The sequence below is a fragment of the Protopterus annectens genome, chromosome 9.part0 (assembly GCF_019279795.1).
Source record: "Protopterus annectens isolate FY-2018-M chromosome 9.part0, PAN1.0, whole genome shotgun sequence".
Classification (NCBI taxonomy): domain Eukaryota; kingdom Metazoa; phylum Chordata; order Ceratodontiformes; family Protopteridae; genus Protopterus; species Protopterus annectens.
The window spans coordinates 619,241,616-619,259,923 of NC_056743.1; positions in this window are offsets into that span (position 1 = coordinate 619,241,616).

Here is an 18,308-nt window from a genome sequence, read left to right on the forward strand (position 1 = left end):
AACATGACTGATGTTTGTTTGGATAACTGCAGAGCCCATTTTCTTATAGTCAACTTAAAACTTGAAAATGGCAAAATATTTATGTTAGTCAGTGTTTAAATACACTTGTCTGGTATTTTTAAGTTTGACTAATTTGGTACTGAATAACTTCACATTCCTTTGGTGAACATACAGTTTTTATGGCGTTACCTAGTGATAGAACTTAGTAAGAAGAACTCTAATCAAAATGGCTGTTGCTGCTGATAATGTAATTACTGACAATTGTAGATCTATATTGATTTCTTTCTTGCAGCTTAACTTTGATAATTCCTGCTTTTCATTTGGCTTTAAAAAGTGGCTGTCACTTCAAACATACAAACCTCCTAACAATGTCATCTCTGTAGAAATTAAAGTATATTTTGAAGCTGCTAATATTGATTGGAAGGAGGAAAACCCCCAGTCTGTGATAATAACCCCAGTCTGCGATACCAGGCAAGTTTTCTTATTATGTGTAGCTTATTGTATGAGTATAATATCAAGGGTGATTGCATTGTTGGAAGATGGTTTTGATTTTATTAATTATAATAAAATACTCATCTAACAGGTGTGTATTGAATTAAGTCCAGTTTGCATGTGGAAAAGAGGAGGGCTATAACAACATCTAGTTTCTCTAATTACAAAAATGTTGATCTCTTTGACAGTAAGGAAGGCCTCAAGTTCAGAGATTTGTAAGTTAGGCCCCTGGAATCAGCAGTAACACACTGATATCATCTGGACTAGAATGTGCTAAATTGAAATATCTATCAGGTAACTGTGCCTAATGAAGGCATTATAGGTGTTGCAAATGTTTTAGCTAGCATGCAAAATCCAAAGTGTGAGAGGTGCACAACCTCCTGGCAAATTATACACACATTGAATCCATGTAAAATGACATCAATTTCCTCTCCAGTTACTGAAGCCAATTATTTTATCGTCAGCTTTAGGCATCATTCTTGCAGAATGCAGAATGATGTCCATTGTTGGACCCTGCCTGCTTCAAAAACAAAATTGGAGAGCTCAGCAATGCTTTTTTGTATCTCCCTCAATGTGGGATGCTTCAAATCATTCATTTCCAACATCAGCAGCTGCAATATCCAAATCATACCTGGGATGTTGCAGTGCCTTTGGGGCACTAAGGATACCCCTAATTCTAGCACCAGAGACGTAGCTGTCACCTTATTTTTTGCCAGCCTGGTTAGTGTTGTGGCTGTATATATTTCAGTGGAGTCACCGATGACTGAAAAACGTCTGGTATATGCTGAAGGCTTATGTGGAACTTTTGGGTACAGGTCAGCAATACAACTGTCTCTCAGTAGCAATAGGAGTAGGTGTGGGTGTGGTATTATCATTTTGGCTATGGCATAGTGGTACACAGCAAGGATGTCTTGGAAGTTTAGGCAAAGAACTGTGACAATGTAATGTTGTTGTGTTGTATGTACTGATATTGGGATGGAGAGAAATGTCACCAGTTTAAATAAATAAGTGCATCATTCATAGGTGGAACCAGTATGTGTAAAAAGAAGTGGGTTGTCAATAATCATGAAGCATTTGCTATACTGCCTCAGACATCAAAATCGAATAGACTGGCTAAGGATGAGACTAAAGGAGGCGGGCACTCACTGATTATAGATTATGTTTTTAGCTCAATTAATATCATAGAAAATATCTGTTTGGATGCACAGAAAGGATAGATTTAAAATAAATGCAAAACAGTGATTGTTGAGAACACTCACACTAAGGATTATCAATTTTGAGTGAGATTTTTTCTAAGGCGAATTGGTTACATCCATAGTTATCTGTGAGTATTTTGTCTTGTGAGTCTATAGAACACAATGGGATGATAAAAATACTGTAATTCGTTTAAGGGGGGTGCCTTTATAAAATGTTACCTCTGTAATCCAAAAAAAGCTAATGGAAGAGGAGGTGATGGGAGCTGTACAGAAAATTAACATAGCGGGACAACTAGAGACTAAGTGGGTTGAAGAATGCAAAAGTAATAGAGTTGGAGGGTCATTCAAACTTTTCTAATTCCTATTACACATCAAAAGACACAGCTTTGTTTTCTTTCTTAAAAAGAACTTTTAATATTCAAAGGAAAAGGACTTTAACACACCAAACAAAATACACACTGCAGAAAACAAAGCATTTGCATTTCCTATGCATCTGTCTATTCTGTAGCACACTCTTTGTGAGTGATATTTCTCAAGAAAATCTTGATTTTTTTTTTCCCCATAAATAAAAAATCTAGCATTTAGCTCTTCTCTCAGTTCACTGGTAATTAATTTCTATGACTCAACCAGTGTCACTGTTTTTTATCTCAGAAGAACTTTTAATATGCAAAGGAAATGGATATATACTGCAATCAAACAAGAAAACAATATAAATACAAGGAATATGAACCAAGAACCAAGAAACAGATATTACAAAACAGTAAAATTAAAACAAATAGTTTACCAATCAGTCATAAATGGAGTGCTAAATAATTTATATGTAGAGTATATAGAACCAAATAGAACAGCATTATGGAATGTTATACAGTCTCTGCTCAAACAGATAATTAAATAAGTAAATACATAAATAACAGATGCATGACATGAACTCCATATCTGTGGGAACAGTAAAAAAATATAAGAGTTGATAAGTAAATAAAACAGATTATAGCTAAAGAGTATAGTACAGTTATCCTGCAAATGTTACTGTCTGACACAAAGATATACATATTTTTAGTTATGGCAGACTGAAGTGACAGCATAATTATTATTTTTTGAACATTACCATTAGAATATGTTTACCACTGGACAATTAAACATTTCAGAATCAGAGAAAAATATTGAAAAAGTAGTGGGAGGGCATTATGTAACAAAGTGTTGAGTTAGTACTGAAATAAATGTTATTGCTGGTACCTGAAAGAGTTTAGAAAAAAAGTCAAAGTAGGACAGACAAAAAGCTAGGATGCTAGATAAGAGAGATTATAAAATGGGCAAAAGAGTACTGAATTCTGATTGGTCAATACCTACCTCTACCCACGTCCTTATAGAAGGACATGATTAGAAGCAGGTATTTCCTTATAGAACGTAAACACCCAAAAATCGAACCATGTCCAGAGCTACAAGGCTAATTAAAACATATATCTCCTCCAAAAAAAGGAAGCCAATCTGGTGGTCCCCTGCCATAAACAAACTTTGCAACAAAAGGAAGAAACTGCTGCAAAAAAAAAGAGATAAATCCCAGGATGCAAAAAAACAACCTTACCAGCCTCAGTAAGAAGCTGAGATCCCTCATAAAATCTTCCAAAGCTAGTTACGAAAATAAAATTGCCAAAGATTCCAAAGACAGCCACAAGGCATTCTATAGCTATGTCAAGAATCTAAATGGCAATGTTCAGATCTGTGCTGAACTACAACAGAATGTCATTAAATATACTGATCCCAAGGACATTGCCAATATCCTGGCAGATTGATTCAGTGCCAACTTCACCCCCCTCTCACCCCCTAAAGGACCTCTCTCAATACCGAAAGATTGCCAAATTCCGGTAATAACAGCCACACAGGTAAAAACCGCACTCTCCAAAGCTAAGAATACAGCATCCATGGGACCAGACGACATCCCAGGCTGTGTACTTCATGAACTACAAAATTAGCTGGCACCTCACCTAAGTGTCATGTTTAATCATAGCCAATAACAGCCACACAGGTAAAAACCGCACTCTCCAAAGCTAAGAATACAGCATCCATGGGACCAGACGACATCCCAGGCTGTGTACTTCATGAACTACAAAATTAGCTGGCACCTCACCTAAGTGTCATGTTTAATCATAGCCTCACCTCAGGCTTCATCCCCACTGAGTGGTGCACAGCTACAGTTAGCCCACTCCACAAAGGGAGATCCACCTTGGATTCTGGGAACTACCGCCCCATCAGTCTGACAAGCCTGATCTGCAAGGCCTTGGAATGTATTATCATGGAACTTATAAACAAAGACATTGGCAACCTTCAAACACTGGACCCCACCTAGTTTGGGTTCATGAAGGGTCGATCTTGTCTCCTGAACCGATTGACTTCTTTGAATCAGTCTCCATAGATGTGGACGAGGGTAAGATGGTCCACACAGCCTATCTGAACCTCGCCAAGGCCTTCAGCACCATTCCCCACTCTGGAATCATAGATAAAATTACTAAGCTGGGCATTAATTCCTACATCACTCAATGGGCTGCCAACTAGCTTACTGACAGAACCCACACTGTAAAAGTAGCCAACTCCAAATCCAGCTTCAGACAAGTGACAAGTGGAGTACCTCAGGGTTCAGTCCTGGGACTGCTCTTGTTTGGCATCTACTTCTCTGAAATACAGGCCAACACTAAGGGTCTCTGGCTAACAAAGTACGCAGATGACTGCAAACTGGGAGTCATTATTGAATCCCCAAATTATGTGGATATTCTACAAAAGGGCCTTACAGAAACAGATGCTTGGTGCCAGAGCCATGGGCTCAAGCTCAATGCCAAGAAATGTATAGTTATCCCCTTTGGGAAAAAACATGTACCTATGAATTACCACATAGGTGGCAGTACACTAAACACCAAAAGTGTGATAAGAGACTTAGGGACAGAGGTGGACAGTGGTCTCACCTTCGATAACCACATCACCGCAACAGTCAGGAAATCCTTCTATGTGGCATACCTCATCACTAAGGGCTTTTCATCCAGAAAATAGGAGGTTATTGTCCCACTGTACTCATCCCTCATTAGACCCATTATAGAATACAATGCCTCGTTTGATATATACCTCTCAAGACATCTGCAACAACTGGAAAGGCTGCAGAAATACCTCACTAAAATAATCACAGGCCTAAAGCAGATCCCCTATGCTGATCGTCTAAAAAACTCCATCTATACTCTGTCACATATCGTCTACTCAGAGGCGATCTCTGCTTAACATACAAGGCCATGTCAAACCCAGTGCTGTTGGACATGTTACACTTAAAGAAATCCTGTTCCCTCAGAGCCACACACTCCAGGGATCTAAACCTTGCATTCACAATAAACAAAACATGCTGGAGGGATAGGTTCCTGACCCAGAGACTCCCCATACTCTGGAATAGACTGCCCATACATGTCAAACAGACCGCCTCTTTGGCCCTCTTCAAAAGGAACCTTGACGATTGGATGGGAGATAAGAAATTCACCCCAGGGATCATGTCAGTCACCCTGCTAGACAGGGGTCCGGGGAAGTAAATATTGTGGGAAGAAATAGGCAGGGAATTGTTATGGCTAGGCTTGGATAGGCCCTAGGGCTGATAGCCTAGTACCATCCTATGAACCTATGAATCAATCAGCCTGCTAGACACGAAAAAAAAAACTGTTGGCCTTTTTGACTCTGCTAACATTGCGCCTTCCACAAATGGAGGCTTCACATGATATTAGAACTGAAACAAATATCTATTAAGACTCATTGCATCCAAGTTACTCCTCCAGGTGCATCTGCAGTTAACTCCTACTGACGCCGCTAGGTGTCAAATATTGCTTGTTCATACTTACATCAATAATTCCAAAACCATGCTAAATACAAGGTTTTAAAATGTTTAGTTGTAAAGCTTACACAGTGGCAAACTCAACTGCATTTATATTTGACATCTGTCTAGTGCAGGTAAATATATATTGTTATTATTGTTTTAATTTACATAGGTATAATTTTCAAATTTTTCTAAATATCTCAACAACTAAGTAACACAGACAGAAATCCTTAACCTCATATGAAAGCTCTCAGCTAGATGAATAAAATGTTGCTGACAGTATGTGTATAACTTGAGTGGTTGCTGAGATACTGCAAGTTGTTTGCAAAATATTATAAATGTAATACTATTACTGTGATTTATAAAATTCAGTTTAAGACCTAGAACCTAAAGAATACTTCCACTATAAAAATAGTTTATGTTGAAGAGTTTGCCATTTATACTTCTTTCATAATCCCTGTGTAGCTAGAGATATGGACATTTGTTTGAAATGTGAGGACATAATTTGATTCTGTCAAAATGCTTAAGCTCCGACCATTGGAAGTTACAGTGCAAACTTCCTGAGCTTCTTTGGAGTGAATGAATTAAGAATCTTGGGCTCTTCTGACATATTTTTTTACTGAATGGTCCAGTCTCTTATTCTTTTAATGTATATTTGTGCCCTGAAAAAAGTGATTGATTGATAGCTTTATAGCATCTGTCCCACTTGTAAAAAAATGTTTTGCTCGTGGTGATGTCCATCTGATATTTCTGTCTATATTAAAGTTCGTCGAGTAAAGTGTATAGCTGAACATATTAAACAAATCTTTCAGCTCTCACAATAATGTAACCAATAACCTTCATGCTATGTTTATTCCAGCATCCACATCTCAACCATCACCCACCCTTTGCCACTGCACCATTATCCATTTGCTTAAAGGAGTACAATTTTTTTCTAATATATGTAACCCATGCAACAACAAATGTCATCTTTGAACCCAGCACACAGAGAATGATCTAATGCTTAAAAGCTGATCTGCAGTATATTAATAAAATGATTTGATGGTCTTCTGTAATCAAATTATCTCATGAAATGTAGAATAAAGTTTTTTCTTAAAGATGTTTTCCTAATATTGCCCAAACATCCTATGTTAATGACAACATTAAGAAAGAGTGCCATGTTTAACACATTTGTTTAACTTACTCTATGAAGTGGAATTCAAATGAAAGGTTTGCTGAGAATCAAATTATTTTCTATTAGATTATACTATTCCCCCATGAAAAACAGACTAATTAGTATACAAAAATCTACAAACTTTGTGGGATGGCAAAATACATAATCTCTATATTTATCTGCCAAGTTTTTCAAATAACATGAGCACTTTTAGCTACAAAGTAAAGTATTTCCTGTGAAGAATGTCTTAACATGTACACATATGCATTCATTAATACAAAATACACAAACTGCTCAGGTTGGCAAAAGGACACACTGCGTATCCATCTGCCAAGTTCCTAAAATCAAATCATATGCACTTCAAATCCTTCCTTTTGAAGTAAGTTTGTATAAAACTGAACACTTTCACAATGGCTAGGAGTCATGGACGCGGCCAGCACAGAACCATCAAAATATCCTGCAAATGTGAAATTATGATGCAAACTTTTAGTGAAGAATAAAAAGCAAAATGTTCTATCAGATGATATAATATTAAAGGAGATCAGTATAATTCTACAAATAACAGATTTTGAATTAGACAGCATTAGCAGAAAAGAAAGCATGCATGGGACTTTTGAGAATCTAAACTAGGACTGATACCAAAGGAAACAAAGGCTGCCATGCTGAATCTAGCCTTTGTGTCAATGAGTACATAAAAAGTATTATCATATAAGTGTTCTACACAGAAATACCAAAGGCTAATTATAAAAGCATTTAGAAAAAAGTGACATTCAAAAAACATAACAACAAAGATTAGCAAAGGATGCTCAACTGTCATAACAGCACTAATTTCAGATGTGTTGGGGGCTCACGAGGTCTTCGTCAAAGTCAGCTGACTACTCAGAGTGTAAGAAAAGAGAGTTAATCCACAACTGTAATAGATCTAGTTAAACATACAACATTCTAAGGGCAATACTACACCAGCTGTGAGCATGTCTGTATACATGTGTCGCAATACTACACCAGCTGTGAACATGTCTGTATACATGTGTCTATCTATGTGTGGGTCTGTGTACCCCTACTGGCCAGTGTTTGTCTGCTATAAAGCCCAGCAACTCTGGGACAATGTGCCACTGACTGGACAGTGTCCAGTCATGGAACAAAATCCAGATGTAAAAAAACAATCAGTCTGCAAAACATGAACTAAGGATTGTAAGTATTAATATATGTCCTGACCTTGAGTAGCATCTTACCCTCACCAAGAATGATGCCACAATATGAAGACAAGATGATCAATTTCAACAATTGGCTTAAGTATTGGTGTTATTCAAAGGGGATCCAATGCCTGTCAGCCTGGGATGACATGCTCGACAAGCCACTATGCTTCGCTAGGGACGGCTTGCACCGGTCACCCCTGGGCTTTCGGATATTGGCAAAGGCTCTTGCTACCCCCATAGTGCCTTTTTTAGGCAAGGCACAAAAGACAAACCCACCTCCATAGGTATCACAAGGGATAAGAAACTAAGAGTAATGCTACTCAATGCCAGAAGTCTAAACCTCAAGATGCACGACGAAACTCTCCTTAGCATGGAGAACATCGATATCTGTGCAGTAACAGAAACCTGGTTCAAGGCTCCCGAGAGCACCCCAGCACTACCAGGTTATACCTCATACCATGTTTTTCGGCCCCAAAACTTGGACCGAGCCACAAAAGGAGGGGAGTATCAATATTCATCAAAGATACCCACACCTCCAGGTTGGTGGCAAAGCACGAAGCATCAGAGACTATCCATGTTCAACTAACAGTGGGTAAAACTGCCTTCCAGTTTATAGCCTGCTACAGACCACCGTTCCAAACCCAGGAACCCCACTCTGCCTTCCTGAGAACACTGGAAAATATGAAGGTCTCTCCAAACACCATTATATTGGGCGCCTTCAACTACCCAAACATGAACTGAGAGCATTACTCTAGCTCCCTCCAACACCCTAGCCCAAAGGTTCCTAGAATTTATAAACTCAAATGCTATGGAACAACTTGTTACCACTCCCACAAGAGGGGAAAACATACTGGACCTGATCATCACCAATATGGGGACACTATGCTCCAGACCAGAAGTGTATCCCTCACTGGTAAGATCAGACCATAAACTAATCTCACTGGATATTCACATCCCGACCCCATGCCCTGCCCAGAAAACCAAAGTGAAAAACTTCTCTAAAGCAAATTTCACACGCCTCAAAACCGAGGCGAAATCCCTCAAAGCCCCCGGGCCTGTGGAAAATATGGCCCAGACTGCAGAATCCTTTATAAATGCATTCTATGAACACCTTCAGGAATGCATGGATCATGCAATCCCAAATAAAACCAAGACCCAATCCTCCAAAGGCAGACGTCCTGTCTGGTGGACCCCAGCCATAAACAAACTATACAATAGAAGGAGGAAGCTACTACATGATAGAGCAAAATCCCAAAAAAGGGAAGGCATCTCTAATCAGTATTAGCAAAAAACTACGGGCACTCATAAAATCGTCTAAGGCCAGCTTCGAGAGAAAAATTGCACAGGACACTAAGGATAATCACAAGGCTTTCTTTAGTTATGTTAGGAACCTGGGTGGGAATTCCCAGATATGCTCAGAATTAGTCCAAAATGATAAAAAATACACTGAGCCCACAGACATTGCCAACATCCTAGCTGACAGGTTCAGTGCAAACTCCCCCCACCCACAAAAAGGGCAAATATCTATCCCAACAGAGTGCTGCCCCCTGACATCTCAGATGCTCAGGTAAGAGCCACCCTCTCCAAAGCAAAAAACACAGCATCAATGGGACCAGATGGTGTCCCGGGCTGCATCCTACATGAACTCCAAGAAGAGCTAAACCCAAACATAAAACTACTGTTCAATCTTAGCCTTACTACAGGATATGTACCCAAAGAGTGGCGTACAGCAACAGTGGTCCCACTCCACAAAGGTGGTGCCTCAACGGATCCTGGAAACTATCGCCCCATAAGCCTGACTAGCTTGGTCTGCAAAGCTATGGAAAGGATCATCATGGACCTCATAAATAAAGATATTGGGGACCTACAGACACTGGATCCTACCCAGTTTGGCTTTGTTAAGGGCAGATCCTGCCTCTTAAACCTGGTCAATTTCTTTGAAACAGTCACCAAGGCCATTGACGAGGGAAAGGTGGTCCACACAGCCTACCTGGACCTTGCAAAAGCCTTCGATACAATACCCCACTCGGGCATTATAGATAAGCTCACCAGCTTAAATATAAACCCCTATGTCACTAGATGGGTTGCAAACTGGCTCAAGGACAGAACCCACATGGTTAGAATTGCTGGAGCCATGTCAGACTCCAAACCAGTTACAAGTGGTGTCCCACAAGGCTCAGTCCTGGGACCTCTCTTGTTCGGTATATATTTCTCGGTGGTACAGGCCAACACGGAAGGACTGCAGCTGACCAAGTTCGCAGATGACTGCAAACTGGGTGCCATAATCAACTCTCCAGCGGAAACAAGCATCCTCCAAACGGGCCTCATAGAAACAGACAACTGGTGCCAGAGCCATGGCCTCAAGCTAAATGCCAAAAAGTGTATAGTCATCCCCTTTGGCAAAAACAAAGTGCCCACAAATTACCACATAGGTGGTAATCCATTAAGTACAGAAGAAGTCATTAGGGACCTGGGGACCCAAGTTGATAGCAATCTCTCATTTGACAACCATGTGGCCAAAGTGGTTAGAAAAACATTTTATATAGTCCACCTAATCATGAAGGGATTCACATCTAGATCAGGGGAGGTCATCATGCCTCTTTACTCATCCCTCATCAGGCCCATAATTGAGTACAATGCCCCTTTTGGGATGTACCTTACCAGGCACCTGCAGCAACTGGAAAGACCCCAAAAGCACCTCACCAAGAGGATCAAAGGGCTCAAACAGATGCCATATGCTACCCGGTTAAAGAAACTCCAGCTCTACTCAATGGCATACCGCCTGCTCAGAGGCGATCTGTGCCTGATGTATAAAGCCATGTCCAACCTGGAATTAATGGACATGCTGCACCTCAGAAAATCCAAATCCCATTGAGCTACGCGCTCGAGAGACTTGAACCTCAGCAGTGAAATAAATAGGACATGCTGGAGGGACAGATTCATAACCCAGAGGCTCCCTTCACTCTGGATTAAAATCCCAGTCCAGGTTAGGCAGAGTCCCACATTGACTCTCTTCAAGAGGAATCTTAATGAGTGGATGGGAGATCATAGGTTTACCCCGGCTATCACTTCTGTGTCACTGTTAGACAGAGGCACGGTATACTAACCTCAAAAAAAGGCATAGCAAAATTAATTTAAAATGGGTGGCGAAAGCCAAACACACTCTGGCTAGGCTTATAAATGCCCTAGGGCAGATAGCCTAGTATGAACCTATGAACCTATGTAGGTTCACTGACAGGATATAACTTGGAAATGAATGACATGATGGTAAGACGAAGGCTGGATATACTCTGTATTCAGAAAATACGATGGTTGTGAAGTTCAGTAAAGCCACTGGGTTTGAGATCCAGAATCTAATGTTCAGATAGAGGACAGATTAGAAATGATGTGGGAATTGTGGTGAGGGAGAGGCTTCAGAATACAGTGAGGGTTGTCATCAGAATTACTGACAGACTCATGGCAATCAGACTCCAGTGTAAAAACAGGGCAGAATTCATAATCTAAGACTATGTCTCACAGAAGGGTTGTGATAGCAAGGAAAACAGTGAAGTCAGGCATTTGTAGTACCTACTAGATAAATTATGAAAACATGATAAGGGAAAGGAGGTACACACGGCTTACCTTGACCTTGCTAAAGCATTTGACACCATTCCCCATTCAGGTATTATTGATAAGCTCACCAGCCTGGGCATAAACCCTTACGTCACAAGATGGATCGCAAACTGGCTCTCAGACAGATCCCATAAAGTAAGAGTAGTGGGATCTATGTCCGAATCCAGGCCAGTAACGAGTGGTGTCCCTCAGGGCTCTGTACTGGGGCCCCTCCTGTTTGGCATATACTTCTCAGAAGTACAGGCAAGCACGGAAGAGCTGTGGCTGACTAAGTTTGCGGACGACTGCAAACTGGGTGCTATAATAGAGTCTCTGGCCGACATGGAGATCCTCCAGAAGGGCCTAAATGAGACTGATGCATGGTATCAAAGCCATGGTCTCAAGCTAAATGCAAAAAAATGCATAGTAATCCCCTTTGGAAAAAACAGATTACCCACAAACTACAACATAGGAGGTAATCCCCTGAAATCTAAAGAAGAAATAAGGGATCTAGGGACCCAAGTAGATAGTCATCTTTCCTTTGATAACCATGTTGCCAAAATGGTTAGAAAATCCTTCTATGTGACCCATCTGATCAAGAAAGGGTTCGCATCAAGATCTAAGGATGTAATGGTGCCCCTCTACTCTTCCCTCATCAGACCCATTATTGAGTACAATGCACCAATTGGAATGTACCTGACTAGACATCTCCAGCAGCTGGAGAGACCACAGAGGTACCTAACCAAGAGAATTACTGGCCTCAAACAGTTGCCCTATGCAGCATGATTGAAAAAGCTAAGACTGTCCTCTGTTGCATACCGCTTTCTCAGAGGCAATCTCTGTCTAACGTACAGAGCCATGTCCAACCCAGAATTGTTGAACATGCTCCATCTTAGCAAAACCAAATCTACTTGAGCTACACGCTCTAGGGATATAAACCTCAACACAACAATGAATAGAATATGCTGGAGGGATAGATTCCCTTCGCAGAGACTTCCCTTACTATAGAACAGGGTCCCGATCCACATAAGACAGAGCCCCTCACTATCACTCTTCAAGAGGAACCTTGATGAGTGGATGGGTAACAGAAAGTTCACACCGGGGATCACACCAACAGCACTACTAGATAGGGGCCAAGGGTACTAGCTGCTAGTACAAGGGTCTAGGGAACTATTAAAGGAGCGGTGAATACTGCACAATGCCGCTGGGCTAATATATGCCTTTGGGCAGATAGCCCAGTACCAACCTATGAGATGGTGGTGTTAATGGGAGATCTGAATGCACATAACTGGATAGAAAGAACAGGATATGAAGACTACCTGGTTCCACATCGGATGAGAAATAGGAATAAAGAAGGAGAGAGAGGTCATTCTAGACTTCTGTCTGGCAAATGGCTTAATGGTAGACAGCACATTGTTCAACAAGACAGGCAGTCACAAGATCACACACAAAAGCAGTGACATGCAACTCAGGTAGACTTTCTTCTAGTAAGGAAAGAGCATTGGAGTAGAAGCAGTGATTGCAAAGTCATCCCTAGTGAAAAAGTTGGCCTGCAGCATAAACCACTGGTTGCTACAATCAGCTGTAAGCAGTAGTCAGAGAAAGTGCTATGGTCAAAGGCTGAAGGTCCTGCAAGGTGTTTGGAGAGAAAGCGCAAGTTCAAGGAAATACTCAAGGCTCTAGCAACTCAGGAAAAAAAGAGAAAATATATGGAGTTAATGAAGAATGGCAGTGTCTCAAAACAGCATGTGTGAGGACTAGAAAACAGACATGTAGTTGAGCCAGTTATGGAAGTAAGGTACATAAGGAAAACTGGTGGTGGAATGCAGAAGTCAATAAAGTCATAAAGAGAAAGAAGGAAAACAGGAAAAAGTGAGATAGAAAAGACATTGACAGTTAAGGCTAATAGGAATATTGGCTGACTAACAAAGAGGCTCAGACAGCAATTGCAATAGCAAAAAACAAAGCATCAGAAGCACTGTACCTGCTTCTGGAAAATGCCTCAGCAAATGGCACAAAGAAACTCTTATCGGGTTGCAAGACTAAGACAGAAAGATAAAAAAGATAGTCATCAGACACCTTTCATAGTCCATGCCAGGAACAACCTGCTCATCAGCCAAAAGGATAACAAATGCAGATGGAACGAACCCTTCCAGCAGCTTCTGCATAAAGCAAACTACACAGAAACTGCAATGTGCCAGACACAGCATGCAATGAAAGAAGAGGAGCCTACCCTCGAAGAATTAAGAGTAGTACTAATGAAAATTAAGTCAGGGAAAGCAGCAGGCTCTGATGAGGTCACAGCAGATATGATAAAGATGCTGCATGACCTAGGGGAGAAATATCTCCAGGGTGTATACATAGCACTATGGAAAGAAAGGTGTATCCCAGATAACTGGAGAATAAGCATTCTAGCATCCATGTGTAAGAACTAGGGGACATTCACAGCAGAGGGCAGTAGGATTCAGATCAGAATGCAGCACAACTGACCCGATGCTTGCAGTGACACAAGTAGTGGAGAAGAAGCTAGAAAGATGAGGAAAGAGTCCAAATAGGCAGCTCTAGACTTGAAGAAAGCAAATCACAAGGTGCCAAGAAATCTGATGTGGACAGCCCTGTGATGTTCTGAAGTCCCAGAAACATTGGTAGAATTAGTGCAGGCCAATGCCCAATGACACAACTACAGTCTGTGGTCAGACTCACAGAGGGTTTCCAAGAGGGAGTGGGTGTGCATCTGGGTTCAGCCCTGAGCTCACCACTGCTTATAATGGTGATGGACTGCATTAGCAAACAGGTTGGAGTGTCAGATCAATAAAGCTGATGTGTGCAGACTCTTAACAAAAAACATTAGCAAATGGTAGGGGAATGCAATGCAAAACTGAAGAAACAAGGGATGAAACTGAGTACAGATAAGACAGTTGTAATGGCAGCAAATAGTCAAAATCAGAAGTGGAAAATTGAGATTGAAGACAAAATAGTGGAACAGATTAACATCTTCAAGGATCTGGGAGGTGTGGTGGAGGAAAAAGAAAGTCCAAATGAGGAGGTCAAAGCTAGAAATTAAGGCGATGCAACCAGCTGACACAGAGTATCAGGGATAGGGTGTGACAGAAGAATGCCAAAAAAATCTGAAATGTAAGATGTGCAAAACAGTGGTGTGACCAGCATTACTGTATGGTACAGAAGCAGGATAGTGAAGGCAGAGCAGCTGAGGAAGCTAGAGGTGATGGGAATGAAGTGCCTGAGATGGGTGGTAGGATGCACACTGTGGGAGAGATGCAGAAATTAGTACAAGTAGCTCCAATTGCAGAGAAGCTGAAAGAACAGGTTACGGTGGTTTGGGAACATATACAGAAAAGCAGAAGACAATATAGTGAAAAAGATTTGGGACAGACAGAAAGAAGACAATAGGAAACAAGGGCTTCCAGCAGTAGTACGGGTTGAGAGAGAGAGATGTGGCAGGACTTGACACAATACCCGGACCTCATGTAGAAGAAATGGGAAAAAGGATGTTGACAATGATGATCATGTTCAGTCCCTCTTGGAGGAGTTATTTCTTGCAAATCATGAAATTCAAATGAATGTTTTAAAACACTGTCATGAAAATGTTTATATAAATCATTATAAATAATTATTTTCTAATTGCAAAGAAATTGAAATATATATATATATATATATATATACTTTTATGAAATCTTTCCTTTGTCTTAATGATAAAAAATGGTCTACCACCATCAGAAAAGCTACATAAACAATTACAGTCAGATTAACATTTAGCAGTAAATTTTGGTGTAAAAAAGTTGTTTAAAATATTCCTTTTCCAATGCATAGTGACATGCAGGGCTGTTCTGACAAGTGTATGGACCCTTGTGCTTAATAAAAAAAACTTTTTAAGAGGTCTTCCCAACTTCAAAAATACCACTTCTTGGGCCTATACTTGACCGTATCCTCACCTCATCTCCTAACCACTATCACTACCCTAGTGTACTTCCTAAGTCTTTAAGTGATCACTCCCCTATCACTATAAATAGATTCACCCAACATTTTCCAAAAGATCACATGTACAGGTTATGTCAAAAATTAACCCAATTTGATCCAGACACACTCACCTCCAAAGTATCTAGCATCAATTGCTCCTTCCTATATCACCTCCCTCTCAATAATGCTGTAGAATCCTTCAATAAGACCTTTCTTGACACACTTAAAGCCATTGCCCTTTCTCGAAAAATTAGAATTAAATCTAACTTTGCCCCTGGCTTTCCAAACAAACCCACTCAATCATACATAAAAGAGACAGTGCCTGGAAAGCCTGGGTTAAAAACAAATCCCCTGCCTTATTGCAGAGATACAAAGAGCTCCGGAATATGAACAGAAAATTAGTCAACAAAGATAAGAAAGCTTTCTTCACTTCTAACCAAAGGAGCCCACACAATAATCCAAAGAAATTCTGGACTACTATCAATAAGCTGCTCCATCCTGGCAACGCTTTTACTCCCAACCCCTTTCCCAACAACACTGCTACTGAAACTGCCACACTACTCAACAACTATTTCATAGACACTATCCAAAATCTCACACAAAATACTCAAACTAGTAATTCAGACCCCACCCCTCCCTCAACCCATGACATAGATCCTAGCAGCATGTTTACTTTCAAACAGTACCCATCACGACTATTACATCTCTCCTAAACAAACTTAAGCCCTGTTCCCCTCTGTTGATTAACTACCACCCACTTTCTAAAGCTTGCTCAATCTATCACCTACCCTGTCTCTAAACAATTATGCCATCTCCGAAGCCCAAGTTCCTAACATATGGAAATCCTTTTATACAACTCCTCTCCATAAATGTGGGAACTCTAATGATCCCTCTAACTTTAGACCCATTGCTATCCTGTCCCCCTATCCAAAATCTTAGAAAAGTGCAACCAAACACATTCTTGACAACAATCACCTCACTCTTACCCAACATGGCTTTAGAACCCACCATAGCACAGCCACTGCACTACTCTCTTTCACCCAAATGGTGGCTGAAGCCAATGACAATAGCATTCTCATCTTCTGTCTATTCCTCAATCTATCTAAGGCCTTCGATACTGTCTCTCATTCCAAACTTCTAACTAAACTTTCTGAACTTCACCTCTCTACTTCCTCCATTAACTGGTTAACTAGCTATCTCACCAGTAGGCAACAATGAATCTGCTGGCAAACTGTTCACTCTCCCTTCTTCCCAGTTAATGCTGGTGTCCCCCAAGGGACAATACTAGGGCCCCTTCTATTTAACATATTCACTAACAAACTCCACTCTACCACTAACCTCTCTATACTTTTACAATGTCAACAACTACACTATCATCACCTTTGCCCACAGCATCCCTGAACTTCCAACTTTCACCCAACAAACCTTCACTTCTGTTGAAACCTGGCTCTCAGACAATCAACTAATACTTAATCCAAAAAAAAAAAAAAAAAAAACTCCTTCTCTTCCTCCCCAAATCACTTGCACATGACAAGTCCTCATTCTCTATTACTTCCCTTAAGAACACCATCATCCAACCTGAACCCTACACTAAACTACTTGGAGTAACTATTGATGATAAATTAAAATTTGATGTTCATATCCAACAATGTAGAAAAAAGGCCCACCAGAAACTTGGCCTTGTCTGTCGCAACCATGAAGTTCTCATACCCTCTTCCAAACCCTTCCTAGTTCAATCTCTTTTCCTATCCTGGCTTCTTTATGCTGCCCCAGTTCTTACTAATGTTCAAACATCACATCACCAGATTAGAACAAACCTATCATAAGATAGCCCGATTTGCCTCCAGTCTTCCATATAAATCTCACCATTGCCTTGCCCTTAAGACACTCCAATGGCCAGAATTTTCCAAAAAACTACTTCTTACTCAGCTACGTATCACACACTCTATCCTAAATGACCGTTCTTTCTGTACTTCCATCTCTAATCTAGTCTCCTACTATAACCCCCCTTGCCACCTTCCGAACTACTAGCAAACACCTTTTTGATATATACAAACCCAATAAAAAATATTGGAAAGTCCCTCTATAAATACTTTCTTGCCCATGCTTGGAAATCGCTCCTTCTCAATATAAGATATATATCTCAGAAGTACTTGTTCAAACAAGAACTAAAACTTTAGCTATTAAAAACATGGTTCTGCCCATGTCAACCCCCCACTATGATGATTTCTCCCTCTCATCTACTAAACCCCTCACTTCTTTCCACTTCTTCCCTACCTTTTCTTTTCTGCTTACCTCAACAAAATTATAGTAACCTCTATAGTATTGTACAGACCATTTTTCTGGATTATTCCTGACTGTTCTTATGTAGATATGAATCTTTGTTGTTATACTTACTCTGCTAGAAACATGTTATGTATGTATGGTGCCCTTGCTAGTAAAGCAATAATCATGCCGACATGTATGACCTGTGTTACTATCTGTTTATTTTTACTTTTTTCCCATATTTTATTTTTTGTAACCATTGTTATTAATTATAATATTTCTGGAGCTTTTCTCATCAGGTCTCCACTGAAAATAGGCCTCTGACTCAGCTGGACTAACCCGGTTAACAAATGTCAATAAATAAATAAATAAATAAAAAACAAAATTGTACTAAGTGTAACAAAAGGAGCTACTGCCAGCCCAGCTACCTGGAATTTGGTAAATAATTATATGTCATTTGTGAATATTAATATGAAATAGCAAAGACATGCTGTAGGTGGATTGGACACTAAGTTGGCCCTAGGTGTGAGTGTGTGTGTGTGTGCCTTCTGTGGAAGGTTGGGCGCTGGCCTGGCAACTCGACATCATAAAACTCCACT